The following is a 17,324-nucleotide window of genomic DNA, read 5'->3' as shown; positions in this document are numbered from 1 at the left end:
TGAATTCTATCAAACAATTAAAGAAGAAATAATACCAATCCTTTACAAACTCTTTCAGAAAACAGAGGAGCAGGGAACATATCAATTCATTCCATGAGGTCACCCTAATGCCAAAAGCAGATAAAGACCTAAGAAACTACAGAACAGTATTCCCCAGTAAATCAAATCTAACTCCATATAAAAAGGATTATACACTACAACCATGTGGGATTTACTCTAGGAATGTGAAGTTGATTTAATATCTGAAAATCAATTAATGTAATGTCAATGTAGAATAAAGAACAAAGACCATAAAATCAACAAAATCTAACACCCATCCATAATGAAACCTCTTAATAAACTAGGAATAAAAGGGAACTTCCTTAGCCTGAACACCACACAATGGTGAAAGATGGAATACTTTCCTCCTAAAATTGGGAACAAGGTAAGGAAGGCTGTCTGCTCTTACCACATCTGTAGCCACATGGCCTCCTTTCGTTCCTCAGACACAAGAAGCATGCTCTTACTTCAGGACCTCTGAACTTGCTGAACTCTATGCCTAGAATGTTATTCCCCCAAAGATACATATAGCTCACTACTCTAATTCTTACATATTTCGGCACAAATTTTACTTTCTGAGAGGCCTTCCTTAATAATCCAGTGTCTCCCTATTCCCTTACCCTGCTTTATTTTTCTTCAGATTTATTTGTTTATCTGCTTTCCTCTACTAGAACATAAACTACAGAGAAAAAACTATTCTATTCACTGCTACACCTCAAACACTTGAAACTGTGACTGGTATATGACAGACAATCCAATACTCACTGAATGAATGAATAAATGTGTATCTTCAAAACGAAAAATGTCTATAGGAGAATGAATAAAAAGGAGTAGCGGGGGACTACTAGCTTAAGAGCCTGAGAAGGACCAGGGTTTTAGGTAGTGGGGAAAGAGCCAATGTAGGATATAATAGAAAAAAACTTGGTTTTCTGGAGCCAGATTCTTCTGGGTTCTAAGCTTAGCTCTTCTGATCACTGCTTACACGTCCCTCTCTAACTCTCAAGTAATTTATTAAATAAGAATATCACCACCTACCTCCCAAGTTGCTATGAAAATGAAATATATTTATGTAAAGCATTCAGTATAGTGTTTGATAATATATAGTAGACACTATAAATACTTAACATTTTCTGAAAACTTTGGCTTTCAAGAGGAACCCAAAACCACCACAGAATTACCCAGCCCCACCCTCATCTTACTGACGGACATAGTTGTGGAGGTGCTGCTCCTAAATTAAGTGGCCTCCAGACTGTTGTTTTAACTTACTCTTCTTTCACTCCTCCCCTTTCAGTCAGCTTTCAGCTCTCACCCCTAGATGGGATTAATATAGCAGCTCTTCTCCCTTTTTTGATATGCTGCTTTTAATCTTATGGGGTTTTAGAAACCAAATGCTAAACTTGTTACAACAACACGTAAAAATAAGAATAAATGGCCAGGCGCGGTGGCTCACACTTGTAATCCCAGCACTTTGGGAGGCCGAGACGGGCGAATCACGAGGTCAGGAGATTGAGACCACCCTGGCTAACACGGTGAAACCCCGTCTCTACTAAAAATACAAAAATTAGCTGGGCATGGTGGCGGGCGCCTGTAGTCCCAGCTACACAGGAGGCTGAGGCAGGAGAAAGGTGTGAACGCAGGAGGCGGAGCTTGCAGTGAGTGGAGATCGTGCCATTGCACTCCAGCCTGGGCGACAGAGTGAGACTCTGTCTCAAAAAAAATAAAAATAAAAAATAAGAATAAATTAGCACTGTGCAAATACTTAAGGATGACAATGCTTTACTTCCCTCTTGTTTTTCAGTTGGACTCTGGAAAAATGAGGCTGTTAGATAAATAAGCTATTATATGGGTAGCTTATCACATATAAATGTATATATTATACATTGATTTACATGGAATCGTTCATATTTTAAAAGTTAATAGTGGAGCTTCTTCACAGAGCAGTTGTTACAGGAAGCATATAAAATCCAAGCTTGGCACCCAGGCCAGGGAAAGGCCAGAAGCTGTAGAACTTTACATTAACAAGGCAAAAAGAAGTGGCAGCAAGAGCCTGGATATTCAGAGTACGAGGGAAGGTAGGGGTCAAAACCCTCTGTGCACTCTCAGGCAGATAGAAGAACAGAATATCCATTGTTAAAACCCAGTATGAAGAGAATGGTCTCCATCGTTGGTAAAGGGGGAGAACAAGATGGTAGAAAAACTGGAATGACCATGGCCTCCATAAAATGTGAGGCTACAGCACAAGAGCCTTTTTCACTAGCAGTAAGCAGGGGCAGGCAGGGAACCTAGGGCCAAAGGAGTAATAGCCTTCTTCAAGAGATGACAGCAGGGAACGAGGCAACACCTCAGTGGAGTGCCGACTCCTGTTGGGATGGGCTCTTGGGAACTGCTGTAGTATCCTATGCCAGGGCTCATGAGTGCACTTAAACCTGCACTCTGCAGCCCACACATTGCAAATCGTGGCTGCCTGTGCTACCTGGCTTTGTCATCTGTGCCCTAGAATCCTCTTCCTTAAGGAAAAACTAAGCTATGGGTAGGGCCTACAAAAGAAAGGAGAGGAGGAGAAGGGCATAAGAGAAGATTTACAGTGAAAAATTTCCAAAGGAAAATCCTCCTGTTTACTTTTGGAGAATGGGGTGGCAAACAGGTCAGGGACTGAGATGCCACAGATACTATTATATTTTGGATGCTGGACTCCTCCAAACCTCTTGCTGAAATCTGATCCCCAATGTTTAAGGTGGGACCTAATGGGAGGGGTTTGGATCATTGGGGGCATCCCTCATGAACGGATTAATACCCTACCTGGAAGGAGGGTAGGGGAAGCGAGTGAATTCTCACTCTTTTTGTTCCTGTAAGAGATGGTTGTTAAGAAGAGCCTAGCATCTCCCTTCTCCCTCTCTTACCATCTGATTTCTAGCCACAGCAGTTCCCTTTCCACCACAGTAGAAGCAGCCTAAGGCCCTCACTGAGTGCAGACACCCAATCTTGAACTTTTCCAGACATCCAAATTGTGAGACAAATAAATCTTTCTTCTTTATAAATTACTCGGCCTCAGGTACTCCTTTATAACAACATAAAACGAGCTAAGACAGACACTTAAAACGCTTTCCTCTCACTTTCTTGTTTCATTCATGCTGCTTTACAATTCACAAAGCTTTCCAACTTGCATTTCTCATTTGATTCTCTGTAACATACCTGCATGGTTGGTGCACACACGAGACATGAGGGGACAAGGAGGCACTCCGACTTTACAAATAGGGGAATGAAGACTGTCCAAGGGCACATGTTGAAAGAAGATAAAAACCCAGGTTTCTCAACTTCAAGCCAGTACTCAGGTCCTTATCCTGTACTGGCCCAAGTGTTTATGAGATACCATGTGTTACAGATACATTCTTCTTGTTCTGGTCACTTTAGCCTGGGCCTCTGCCTGCTTGAAGGTTCTTCCTATCTTTCAGTCTAGTAGCTCCCCTCACTAGAAATACCACTGCTCAGAGGGACCCCCAACTCCTACCTGCCCTGTTCAGCCCCTCAACTGAATCTCCTTTCTGAATCCCTAAGTCTGCCTTCTTGAACTTTGTAAGAAAATTCAGAATTAGAGAGGGAAATTAGCGGCCCAACGAAAGCCTGTCAGGTCAGGAAGAACAACGGCATTTATGGTCAGACTGACCTGGGTTCTAACACCAGCTTTATGGATTCCCAGGTGTGAACCCTGGGCAAATTATTTCAGTTCCTGAGCCTCAATTTCCTCATCTATAAAATGAGGTTTCAGAGCAGGCTGTGGTGGTACATGCCTATAATCCCAGCTACTCAGGAGGCTGAGGCAGGAGGATCACTTGAGCCTAGGAGTTTGAGACCAGCCTAGGCAACATAGTGACACCTGTCTCCCAAAAACAAAAATAAAACCCCACACAAACAAAAAGGGATTTTGTCTAGATTGACATCAGTAACACAGTAAGTTCTTAATGTGTGGATTTTCCTTCCTTCTCACCATCTGCAGGTTCCCCTGACATCCCATTTATAAAGCCCTAATCACTCCACTCTCACCATTATTCATATGACATTTTGCAGAACTGAAGAAACTACAGGATTTTCTGGAGCTGACCTATGAGCTTGGCAGATCACAGTAAAAACTAAATCTAAGAAAGTCTCTAAGGGGCCAGGCGCAGTGGCTCACACCTGTAATCCCACCACTTTGGGAGGCTGAGGCAGGCGGATCACCTGAGGTCGGGAGTTCGAGACTAGTCTGACCAACGTGGAGAAACCCCCGTCTCTACTAAAAAATATGAAATTAGCCGGGCATGGTGGTGCATGCCTGTAATCCTAGTTATTCAGGAGGCTGAGGCAGGAGAATTGCTTGAACTCGGAGGCAGAGGTTGCAGTGAGCCAAGATCGCACCATTGCACTCCAGCCTGGGCAACAAGAGTGAAACTCTGTCCCCTCTCTACCCCCCCCCCGCCAAAAAAAAATCTCTAAGGGCTGTGAGGTCATGTTAAAGAGCTTGTGAGAGGACAGGTACAGCCGCCAGGTCCCAGGATAGCTCCCCACCCGCCACATCCCAGCAGAAAGCAGCTAGCAGAAGCAAGAAGGAAGCAGACCTGCTCTGCCTTACTCATGGTAAATGATCCCAGACATTCTTGTGGCAGCTCTAGGAGAGCAGTCTCAACACTCCTCCCAGTTCAGAAGGTTACCTGTGCAACATCCGATCTCTTAGACAAGGAGTAGGAAAATAATCACTTGTGAGTTATCTGTACTGAAGGTAAAAACAATTCCCAAACTAGTTACCCTCCATGTTGGCCTAAGCTTGCCCAGAGCTTTCCCAGGCACCCTCACTCACCAGTAACAATGCTGAGCTTAGCCAGCCGTTTCCTCCTTTGGGTTACAGGGTCAGCACCACCTGCCTCCGGGAATAGGGCTCACCTATAATAGAGAGAAAAGTCCATTAGGGGTGCTGCTCAGAACAGGCAGCAGGCATTCAAAATTTCTAACCTTACACATTTTGCATCCTAGCAAAAGACAGGTCAATTATTTACAGCATATAATTTCAAGTAGTGCTAAGTGCCATAAAGAAAAATAGAGCAGGCCTGGCGTGGTGGCTCATGCCTGTAGTCTCAGCACTTTGGGAGGCCGAGGGGGGCGGATCACCTGAAGTCAAAAGTTCAAGACCAGCCTGGCCAACATGGTGAAGCCCTGCCTTTACTAAAAATACAAAAAAAAAAAAATTAGCCAGGCATGGTGGTGGGCGCCTGTAATCCCAGCTACTTGGGAGGCTCAGGCAGGAGAATCACTTGAACCTGGGAGGGGGAGGTTCCAGTGAGCCGAGATCACGCCACTGCACTCCAGCCTGGGCAACAAGAGCGAGACTCCATCTCAAAAAAAAAAAAAAAAAGGAAAGGAAAGCAAGGTAAGGGAATAAAGAATGACAAAAGGTAAGGGTGAAGTCTATTTTACATAAAATGGTCAGGGAGGGGCCTCTATAAGGGGTGACATCCAGAGAGATTTGAATGAAGTGAGGGGATAAGACATGCAAAGATCTGAGGGAAGAGTGTTCCAGGGAGAGAACAGCAAGTACAAAGGCCCTGTGGCCTTGGTATGTTTAAGGAACAAGAAGACTAATAATATAGCTAGAATGGAGTCACAAGGAAAATGAGGTATACTAGAAACACAAGAAGGAATTTGTTCTGTATTTTACGTATGAGAAAACTAAGGCTCAGAGACTAGGTTACTTGCCCAAGATCAAAATAAGTCAAGTGGTAAAACTGGGAGTCAAACTCAGGTCTTCTAGACAACTCTAACTGTCACTTGTGGCCCAGGCTCCTCCAGGCTTAGATAACCTAGATTCTAGCTGAGACAAACTTTCAAGCACTCTGAGATTTATTTCAGGTTTCTGTGCTCAGACCCCTCCTCTGTTGGGTGAGGATGGTGAAGAGAAATCCCTATATATTCATTCCCAGGAATGTGGAACGGAATAGAGCAGACTCTAGAATAAGAATAGTAGCACATACTTAGCACATACTAGGCACTGATATAAACCTTTTATTTGTATTAACGCATTTAATCTTCACAATCTTTTAAGGTTGGTGTGTTATTTTACTAATGGGGAAACTGAGGCACAAAGAAATTAAGTGCATTTGCTCATTGCACGGTAACAAGATGGTGGAGCTGGGATTTGAACCCAGGAGTCCAACTCCAGGGCTTGCCCTCTTAACCTCACATTACATGTAACAATTCTCAAAAACAGAAGAAGGCAGGAAACATGTTCTCTTGTTCTAGTTTACATGGCTCACAGTCCCCCACCCATCTACACCCAAGCCTGACATCCTCTCCATATACTTGCAGTCCAGGCTTTTTACCGAATACAAGTTGAATGACTCCTGAGTCCTTCAGCCAGGTGGTTCCAGAGGCTTCTCTAATCTCTAGTTACTGTAATCTCAAAGCTATGATAATAACAACGGCCATTTAATAACAACTGTGCATTTACTGCACAGTTGGAAACAGAGTAGGTACTGGCCTAAGCACTATTTTATTTCAGAGGGAGTGAAAGTTGCTCCAAGTCATGAGTAGAGGGATTGAGGGTGCGGGGGGCCTCCAGGTCTGGAACAAAGCAGCAAGCACAAGGAATTGAAGGATCTCTGTAGCTCTGGATCAAAAGACAAAGGCAGAGGCACCAGGGAGTCGGGTGCTAAAGGGACTGGACTATCAACACCTCCAATCAACAAGTCAACAAACTCAATTCATCTTCTATTTCCCAGCCTCTATGATTCAGAGAATGGCATAACCATTCTCCCAGGTACTCAGACTCCAAATATTCATGGTCTCAACCCCTCTTTCTCTCTCTGCCCCATTCCTACAACGGCCAAATCCTTGTGGGGTTTTTTTTTCCCCCTCTGAGAGCTCTACTTTTTTCCACTCTAAGAGCTCATCCAAATCATTATTTTCTTTCTTTTTTTTTTCACCATAGTCTCACTCTGTCGCCCAGGCTGGAGTGTAATGGCACAATCTCAGCTCACTGCAACCTCCGGCCCCCCAGGTTCAAGCAATTCTCCTGCTTCAGCCTCCCGAGTAGCTCAGATTACAGGCGCCGGCCACCACGCCCGGCTAATTTTGTATTTTTAGTAGGGTTTCCATGTTAGTCAGGCTGGTCTCGAACTCCCGACCTCAGATGATCCACCTGCCTTGGCCTCCCAAAGTATTATTTATTCCCTACTTTGTCAACTTCCTCTTGGTTCAGGATCACATTATCTCTTGCTTGCACTACTGGAATATTTCTCAAAACTTACTGACATTACAAAGGCAGACTGCTACAGGAGTCTCTTCCCCGGTCTCTGTTTCACTAGTCTCCCTTACCCCTCTTACTCCAATCCATGAGACCCACACTGCCAGACTAATGGGCCTAATGCCACTTACCTGCTCAAAAAAAGTCATGGCTCACCTCAGCCTTGCTCTTAGGTATGCCAGTATCTGGTCATCATCTGCCTTACTTCTACTGTGGGCTTTCCACCTCCCATATTTTTTGCCCATACTGTTATCTCACTGGAATTGCCCTTCTTCATTTATACACATTCAAACCCTTCTTAATTTTCAAGGCCTAGTGAATCTATGACATTATCCTGAACCCTTTTCTCGCCACTCTCTCTGCCATGTTCTTGAAACATCTCCGGCTTGTGGGTATATTCACTTCTGGTCTCACCATTAGCTAAGGCCTCAGGAATACAGTACCCCTGGGTTCCCCTTCTTCCTTGTAAAAATTCCTGCTTCTTCCAAAGAATGGAGACCTAGTCAGTTACAAGATTTCTTTTTTATTTTTATTTTTATTTTTTCAGACGGAGTCTCGCTCTGTCGCCCAGGCTGGAGTGCAGTGGCGCGATCTCGGCTCACTGCAAGCTCCGCCTCCCAGGTTTACACCATTCTCCTGCCTCAGCCTCCTGCGTAGCTGGGACTACAGGCGCCTTCCACCTCGCCCAGTTAGTTTTTTGTATTTTTTAGTAGAGACAGGGTTTCACCGTGTTAGCCAAGATGGTCTCAATCTCCTCACCTCGTGATCTGCCCGTCTCGGCCTCCCAAAGTGCTGGGATTACAGGCTTGAGCCACTGCACCCAGCCTCTTTTCTATTTTTTAAGATAGGGTCTTGCTCTGTTGCCCAGGCTGGAGTGCAGTAGTGCAATCTCAGCTCACGGCAACCTCCACCTCCCGGGTACAAGCGATTCTCCTGTATCAGCCACTCAAGTAGCTGGGATTACAGGCACATGCCACCACGTCTGGCTAATTTTTGTTTTTAGTGGAGACGGAGTTTCACCATGTTGGCCAGGCTAGTCTCAAACTCCTGACCTCAAATTATCTGCTTGCCTCGGCCTCTCAAAGTGCTGGGATCACAGGCGTGAGTCACTGCGCCCAGCCAGTTATAAGATTTCTGTTTCTATTCCTCCTACTTAGTCTGGATCTATCTCCCAACAAGAGACCTGAGTTCTAATCTTCATCTCAGATCCCTCATCTGCAAAATGGGAATTCCTATACTGCCAACACAAGGATTTTATGATCACATGTTTTTATCAATGTGATAACAGGTGAGGAAAAGAGCAGAGTTAGGATGGGAGAGTCCCAGCCAGGTCTTTTATAGTTCTTCTTGTAAGCTGAAAAACAGAGTACATACACGAACCTTCTATCTAATTAGTCAAAAAATATTTCCTCATACTAGCTATACTGGTTGGCTTTGCTATGTACACAGCTCTGAGTGAGGGGTTATGGAGGACGCACAGATGATTGAGAACAGTCTTTATCCTTAGGCACTTGGCATTCAGGATGGGACTATGATATCCCACAAAAAAAAATTACTAAGAATATTAGGCAGGATCTAACAGTTCAAAGAATGTTATATACTGTGAAAGTGAAGAAACAAATCAGTCTGACCTGGGGTTGTCTCAGAAGCTTCACAGAAGAAGCAAAGATTTAAGCCAAGCCTTGATGCAGGGTGACAGAAAGATATGGGCTGCTACTATGCCTCAGGCATGAGGCTGGGTGTTAAACTGTTAATCCTTATGATACCCTGTGAAGTAGGTGATGACATGTCCATTTTACAACCAAGGTAACTGAAGACAGGTGAGGCTAAGTGTGCCATTCAAGGTCAAACAGCTAGTAAGCAACAAGGCTAGAATTTGAACCCAGGTCTGCTTTACTTTACTCCAGAGCCTACGTACTCTCATGATCTGCCTTACTTTATTACACAGTAACATGAAAGAAGACCAGATAAGCTAAAGTTCTTTCTATCCTCAAAATTCAAAGATTGAATGGGGGATGTGGAGGGAGTGGGGGTTGTGTGCTCACTGCTGCTCATCTTCTCCATAAGATTGTGACCTTATGGCAGGATTAGGGTCTTATGAACTGTCATATGGGTCTTGGGTGATGTAGGATTAGGGTCTTCTGAACTACCTGCCAGGCTCTGTGTCAGTCTAACTATCTGACATGTGAGTTAATCAAGGAATAAACAAAACCTGCCCAGTAACTCTTATTCTGAGGACTAGAAGTCAAGTCCAAAATCTCAAGCTCCATATTCAGAGTCTCAGTCCCAGTATTTATATCAACCAAACACCTACTAATCTGTTGGCTTAAGGTGTCCTTTTCCCATTCTTGTTTTCACAAGTTAAGGGAGATGCGAGGAGTGAAAAGGCAGGGAGCAGAGAAAAGAGGATGGGAAAGGGGTGAAGGGAGAATAGGTAAGGAAGGAGACACCTGAGCAGGTTTAAAATGTCTGAGGTTTGGGAGGCCGAGGTGGGTGGATCATGAGGTCAGGAGATCGAGACCATCCTGGCTAACACGGTGAAACCCCGTCTCTACTAAAAACACACACACACACACACACACACACACAAATTAGCCGGGCGTGATGGCGGGTGCCCGTAGTCCCAGCCACTCGGGAGGCTGAGGCAGGAGAATGGCGTAAACCCGGGAGGCAGAGCTTTGCAGTGAGCCGATGCGCTCCAGCATGGGCGACAGAGCAAGACTCTGTCTCAAAAAAAATAACAAAATAAAATGAAATTAAATTAAATTTTAAAAAAGTCTGAGGTCTAGACTTTGGAAAAGATCTTTTTCCTTCTGGTACCAGAACCAAGGACTTTTATTCAAAAGAGAAGCAGCAGGAATTTCTCTTTATAAATGTTAAATGAAGGGAGTGTGCTTGTGCAAACTCCAAACTAAATTTGTCAACAGGAGGTAAAGTGAAGCACTTATCGACAAGTTGCTCAGGGCTCCAACCCTTAGTCCTCACTATTGCCCTGCCCCAGCCCAACCTCTGCCTGGTTTAAGCTGAAGCCTGCAGAGGTCAGAAGACAAGCAGGTTCTTTCTCTTGTCACAGCTTCCTCCTCTATCAGCATTATTCCAAGCTAACAAGCCCTGGGAGTATATCTCTCCTTGTGGCTAAGGGGTTACTGACATCCTCTGGACCTTTCCCCAATAGCTCCCTGTCATGAAAGCTCTGTTGAAAAACCTTCCTTATCCTCTAAAAAAAGAAAACCCAGGAATCTACTACTGGAGGCTAGGGAAAGGAGCCAGAAAGTGAATGAAGAGTGAAAATTATGGGAAGCCTGGATCTGGACATCAAAGGGTGGGGAATCAAGCAAAAGGTCTGGGACAAGAGAAAAGGAGCATTCCCAGGGGGCCGAAGATGAAAGATTTTGATAGAGGAAATAATCTCCTACATTTGTAAAACAATTTTTAAAAAATAGCATGTCTCTACAGAACTCTTGCTGTTTAGAATAAGCAAGCTCTAGGGCCCACAGGAAGACTGGCTGAAAGAGGTGCTGGGCCAGGTAAGGTGGCTCACGCCTGTAATTCCAGCACTTTGGGAAGCTGAAGTGGGCGGATCACCTGAGGTCAGGAGCTCAACATCAGCCTGGCCAACATGGCGAAACTCTGTCTCTACTAAAAATATAAAAAAATTAGCTGGGTGCGGTGCTGCATGCCTATAGTCCCAGCTACTCCGGAGGCTGAGGCAGAAGAGCTTGAACCCAGGCGGCAGAGGATGCAGTGAGCTGAATTCGCACTACTGCACTCCAGCCTGGGCAACAGAGTGAGACTGTCTTAAAAAAAAAAAAAAAAAAAAAAGAGGTGTTGCTGAAGGGTTACCTTCCTGAAGAGACAGGAAGAGAAAGGGAAGCTGGGTTCTCTAGGCCTCTGGGGTGGCAACCAAGGCACCAGTGAGCAGCCACAGCCACAGGAGATAATCTCAGTCTAATGGCTCCAGGCTCCCTCAGGCAGGGCTCCCCTGAAGGCAGTCTCCAACCCATTTCTGCCACAGTCAGCACTCGAGGGCTCACAACTGACCACACACAGGGAGTAAAAGACTGGCACAGGGCAAAGGCACAGGGCAAATGGCCCTCATCCCACAAGCTAACTTGCCAATCTATTTGATAGTTGGGTTCCAGCTCCCCTAACCTCTCAGCCTCAAAACTGCCTCAACCCTTCTCTAAGACTTGCTTATCCCAGCCTTTACTAAACCCCGTGGTCTTGCAGTTCTTCCAGACTCCTCCCCTCACAAGGATACCTGACCTTGACCCTTGTAACTGGCTCTACTGTATGGTTGCCTACGCTCAGGCATAATAAAACAACTGGCTGTGTTGCTGTGGGGGTAAAGAAAATGACCTCACAACATAATAAAAAATGCAGCCAGGACACAAAATGGCTCAGTAAAACCCTCCCATACTCCCAAACAAAGACAGGTGTCAGGATGCCCAGTGTATCAAAAAGTAGGCCCTAGAGGACAGCTGGTTTCTCAATGACAGGTGACATTAGGGGTCTTGAGCCCAACCCATGTTCACGTATGAGAACATAATGCATGCCATAAATAGATGAAACTCAATCTAGGCAGTCTCCAAGCTGCCTGGAGGAACGTCCACAGAATACAACAGATGTGCAAGACAATCATTCTTGCCTCTGCATTTTCTGGGTAGCTAACAGCATTTCTCCTTTCTCAGCTGAAGCTATCTCTAGTTTTCCCCTCCTCCTTCCCTAGAAGATCCAACCCGCAGGAATTATCAAGGGAGGCACGAGTAATTACTGTTTTCTTTTCTCCATGCTAATGAGACAGTTGGATGGTTCCCCTTCCCCATCTTGAGCTGGAAGTGAGAATCTAAAGCTTTATAATGAGTAACCAACACACCAAAGCTCCGACCAAACACTGCTCTGTGCAACTGAGACCGTGTAGAAATGGCTTTCATGCCCCTGATGAGACCAGAGCTGGAAGGGTTCAACTATTTTACAAAAAGGGAGGTAAGATCAGAGCAGGGAGGAGAATCTGTCCAAAGTCACACAGAAGGAAGTCAGTGGCAGGGCCAGAACCCAGTCTCCTTATTCCCAACCAAGCTACCTCTCACCTCACTCAGACTTCATACAGTATGGAATAACTTTGGAGGGGACCTCAATGTGGAGGCTGGAACTGCAAATTTCAAGTTTACAAATCAATTTTTGAATAGGTATTCAAAAACCAATGACAGGCTGGGTGTGGTGGCTCACGCCTGTAATCCCAGTGGAGGCCAAGGCGGGCGGATCACCTGAGATTATCAGGAGTTCAAGACCAACCTGGCCAACATGGTCAAACGCCATCTCTACTAAAAATACAAAAAAAAAAAAATTAGCCAGGCATGGTGGCACACACCTGTAGTCCCAGCTACTCAGGGGGCGGAGGCAGGAGTGAGACTTCATCTCAACAACAACAACAACAACAAAAAAGCAATGATGTTGCTCTAACTGCAGATGTAGATTCAGTCCAGGAACTCCAGTTCCAGGGTGGAGGGTTACGATCTGAGAGATAATACCAATTTCACCCAAAAATTAAAATCGTAAGTGGATGGCCAGGCAAAATGGAATCTGTGAAAAATTCAGTAAGGATTCAGTTTCAGCTCAGTTACGTAAAGACTGTAGGTACATGGATGGGAGTCAAGGGTAAGACTGTTTCATTTACCTGCCTGGAATCAGAATTAGTCTGAGAACTGGATTTGAATTGCTGAATCCCACCTGAAGTGAGAGAGGCGAGGGACTTTAGAAGCTGATAGGGAGGCTGTCTTCGGGTTAAAAAAATAAGCCTTGTTAGAGTCTACAAATCATTTCAGCTTAAAAATTTGAACCATTTTCCTCTCAGCACAGCGTTTGCAAATGCTGGTTCCTTTCCCCAGAGGCCATGTCTTCCTTTTTCTCTGACCATGGCTAGTTAGCTCTGGGCTAGAGCATCCTTCAGTCCTCCTGCTTTACCTTGGGCACTCTTCAGTAAAAGCCCCTGATAATGCTAGGTTCAGTTTTTTCATCTGTGAACTAAGGGGAATGGACTAGCAGACTGAGGTCCCAGTGCTCAATGTTCTATACTTGAGAGCTCATTTATCCACCAGACCCAACATTCATTTTTAAAGAAAACTCTGGACCCCAACCATGTACCTAGATACCAACTCTTCCTCCCTGTTATTATACCATAGACTGACTGTGGGGCTCTTGTGATACTTCAGCATATGATCAGTGCTGACCATAAGGCTTCACTTTCTGGAGTGCACAAAATTAGGTGCTTTATTCTATAAATGGGCTCAGTTCCACATGAGATCCCTGGTCTTAGTCACCCGCCTAAGACTTTAGCCCCCGCCACCCCCACCCCCCCGAACTAAAGCCCAGCTCAAAATCCAAGGACAGGCCTCCCCATGAATGGCCATCGTCCAGAGACTGCCTGCCAGCCTAGATGTCCACTTGGGCTTGCTGCTCTCTCCACCCCTCTGTAAGGAAGGCAGCATATAGTAGAAAGAACCAGCAGATAGACCTAGGTTTAAGTCCTGGCTCTGCCACCAAAACTGGGTATCCTTAGTGCTCTGACCACTGTTTCATCTGCCTGTCTCTTCTACCACTCTTCTCTACTTGGGAGCAAGAAATATTTAGTTGTTTTCCCATATTCGCAATGAGTCAGTCATTGTCTACTGAATGATACTCTCTAAAACTGAAGTTGTCACATCTGTAAAATGGTGATTAAATCACCTACCTCAGAATAGTGAAGATAAATGAGGGGGAAAAAGTATGTAAACTGCCTAGACTACTGCCTGGCCCTTCTTCCTCTACTGTATCTTGGATTCCCAGAGCCAAAAGTTTGCCTGTACTGAACTACACCACCCATACCTGGAGACATCATGACTTGCTGACAGGGTCTGTTCCACTCTAGCAATCAGATTGACTGCCAGTTCCTGGAACCCTACCAATAAAAAGAGATATGACTACTCTCCTCATGGGTGAAGGTAGTGAATTTCAAGCAAATGATCTCTGAGCATATACTAATATTCTAGATTGAAAAGAGAGGGGAACTTTGGGGGGAAAAATGCTATGCTATGAAGCTGGAGCCTTAGAGAAGAAATCCCAAGTCCCAAAAAGTGGCTGAAGATACCTGTACTGGATCCTACAGAAGGGCCAGAGACGTGAAATGAATTGTCTTAGGTCACATAGGAAGCTGAAGGCAGAAATGAGCTTAAAACTCACCACTGTAGTCTCCCTAGATGGTACTTTTTCCATCCTTCAGGGCAGATGCACAGTGCTGAAGGAAAAAGGAAGTAAGGCATAGGGGGCTGAGTAGAGTGGCAGGGAGGGGCACATAGGGATGTCAAGTGGCACACAGTTTCTGTTTGGTAAAGGCGACTGAGGGATAAAGCCAGCCTTTAGTTTCGTAGGGGCCTTATGTGCTCTGGCAGTTGAGGGGCAGAAACAAGTTCAAACTGGACAGAACAAGTGTCAACAGTTATGGAGGGAAAAGGAACAGGGTGTCTCAAAGTATCATAAGCCCCTCCACCCACAACATCAGCTGCTTTGAGTGATCAAAACCTTCTGCCTACCCATCCCCAACTTCTCAACTCATACTATGTTCCAGATTTTCTATGGTATCTGTCTTTTCCACTAGAGGGCCCTCAAACTTAAAAACTAGGGGTTAGGTATAAGGTATAGAGAAGAGAATAAGAGCTTTGTCCAGGCTGTGTGTGGTGGCTCCCATCTATAATCCCAGCAGTTTGGGAGGCAGAGACAGGAGATCACTTGAGCCCAGGAGTTCGAGACCAGCATGGGCAGCCAAGTGAGACACTGTATTTAAAAAAAGAAAAAAACAAAAAAAAAGAAAGAGAAGGCTGAGTGTGGTGGCTCATGCCTGTAATCCCACCACTTTGGGAGGCCAAGGTGGAAGGATCACTTTGGGAGGTCAGGAGTTGAGGACCAGCCTGGGAAACAGAGCAAGACCCGTCTCTATTAAAAAAAAAAAAAAAAAGTAAGAAAGTTTAAAAGAACAAATTTTTAAAAAAGAATTCCGTCTCCTGAGGAAGATCTGATTGATGAGTCTTTTCTTTATTCTACTCATATTCACCCGAACTTCTGAGTTAAGTGACTGGCCCAAGGTCACACAGCTAATAAAGACAAATCAGGACTTGCCTGTGTATCAAGTATCCTTTTATGGCCATGGCTGCTATGGTTTGAATGTGTCCCGTAAAGCTCATGTGTTGGAAACTTAATCCCTAAAGCAACAATGTTGAGAGGGGGGACTCTGAGAGGCAAAATTAGGGCATGAGGGCTCTGCCTTCATGAATGGATTAATGTCATTATTGCAGGAAAGTGTTTGCTATCTTGAGAGTGGGTTTATTATAAAAGTGAGTTCGGCCCTCCCACTCTCTCTCACCATGTGATGCCTTCTGCCACATTTTTATGCAGCAACAAGGCCCTCACCAGATGCGGCCCCTGGTGAGGGGCCCTGGACTTCCCCACCTCCAGAAGCATGAGTCAAACAAACTTATATTGTTCGTAAATTACTCAGTCTATGGTATTCTGTTACAGCAGCACAAAATGGACTAAGATGGTGACTTTCAGCCTGGCACAGTGGCTCATGCCTATAATCCCAGCACTTTGGGAGGTCCAGGCAGGCAGATCACTTGAGGTCAGGAGTTCAAGACCAGCCTGGCCAACATGGCAAAACACCATCTCTACTAAAAATACAAAAATTAGCTGGGCATGGTGGTGCATGCCTGTAATCCCAGCTACTTGGGAAGCTGAGGCACAAGAATCACTTGAACCCAGGAGGTGGAGGTTGCAGTAAGCCAAGACTGCGCCACTGCACTCCAGTCTGGGTGACAGAGTGAGACTCTGTCTCACAAAAAATAAACTAATTAAAAAGAAAAAGAAAAAGACAGTGACTTTCAGTAAATTTGATTTTTATAAAGTTTTGAGAGGTAGGTAAGACAGGTGTTCTCTGCTAAATCATGTCCCTTCTTCAAATACCTGCAATCCATTTCAGGCCTAGTTCTGACATTTATCTTCTCTTACAGAACCTGCATAACTACCTTCTTACTTACAGGTCAGCAAACTTTTTCTGTATAGGATCAGATAGTAATTAGGCTTTGTGGGCTACCATAGTCTGTGTGGTATTCAACTTTGCCATTGTAGTGCAAAAGCAATCATGGATGAACAAACAAGTGTGACTGTGTTCCAGTAAAACTTTACAAACGAGGCAGTGGGCTAGATTTGGCCCATTAGTTTGCTGACACCTGTTCTAACTAATCTGTCTCCAATCACCTCTGTCGCCTAATTCATTATTCCTGTCACAGTCCTGCAACTTCAGTGGATCCCCTTTGCCTACAGGATGGTTTAAACTCTACCCTTATTCATCCTCTACATCCTTTTCCTGCACACTGCACTCCAATTACACTGAGTTGTAATCTGGCAGCTTCTACCATTCCTCATGCTGTTCCCTAACATCCGCGATGACTTTCTCCATCCCTTTGCCAATATTACCTACTTAGAGACAAGTCCAAATGCCAACATCTGGGAGAAGTCTTTGCCAATGATTCCCCCCTCACCCCCATGGGAGTTAATCCTCACTTTCCCTGACTAGCCTCCTTCCCAGGTAATCTGTCCAGCACATCCTCCACTTACATGTGTTACAGTGAACCTTTACATGCCTATCTAATTTACTGGAAGTACTTGAAAAACAGGAACTGTGTCTCATATGTCTATACACTATTTTCAGAACCTGGTACACAGTGGGCACTCAAGCTTCCTATCTACCGAATAAAGCTTGCTCTGTCTTACATAATTTGTTATGTATATGGTTGTCCCTCACCCACCACTACCTCCCCACTCCTCCAGAATTCTAAGTTTCTCAAGGGCAGGGACTGTATCTTACTCAACTCTGTGTCCCTTGCAGTACCTAACAGAGCACCCAGTGTCTGCCTACTGAACAGGCTTCTAGGCCGAATAGATTACTAGAACATGGGGATCTTTGGTTCTAGCAGAACCATGAGAC

The 17,324-nt window shown here is 44.9% G+C and overlaps 1 protein-coding gene across 8 annotated transcripts in view; it reads right to left on the bottom strand.

Annotated features, from left to right (window-relative positions):
- The window catches only part of RALY (RALY heterogeneous nuclear ribonucleoprotein), an 87,309-nt gene that overhangs the window by 44,151 nt on the left and 25,834 nt on the right, over nt 1-17,324 (bottom strand). For 6 of the 8 annotated variants that reach the window (XM_021921827.2, XM_021921821.2, XM_021921825.2 and 3 more), the window contains one exon: nt 4,871-4,953. The exons of the other annotated variants lie outside the window; for them this stretch is intronic. The gene's annotated coding sequence lies outside the window, so the exon portion shown is untranslated. The remainder of the gene's footprint in view (nt 1-4,870; nt 4,954-17,324) is intronic. 8 annotated transcript variants of the gene reach the window in all.

This window comes from Papio anubis, chromosome 16 (assembly GCF_008728515.1).
Source record: "Papio anubis isolate 15944 chromosome 16, Panubis1.0, whole genome shotgun sequence".
In the NCBI taxonomy this organism is placed as follows: domain Eukaryota; kingdom Metazoa; phylum Chordata; class Mammalia; order Primates; family Cercopithecidae; genus Papio; species Papio anubis.
The sequence above is the reverse complement of the archived record's forward strand: the minus strand, read 5'-3'. Positions and strand labels throughout refer to the sequence as shown.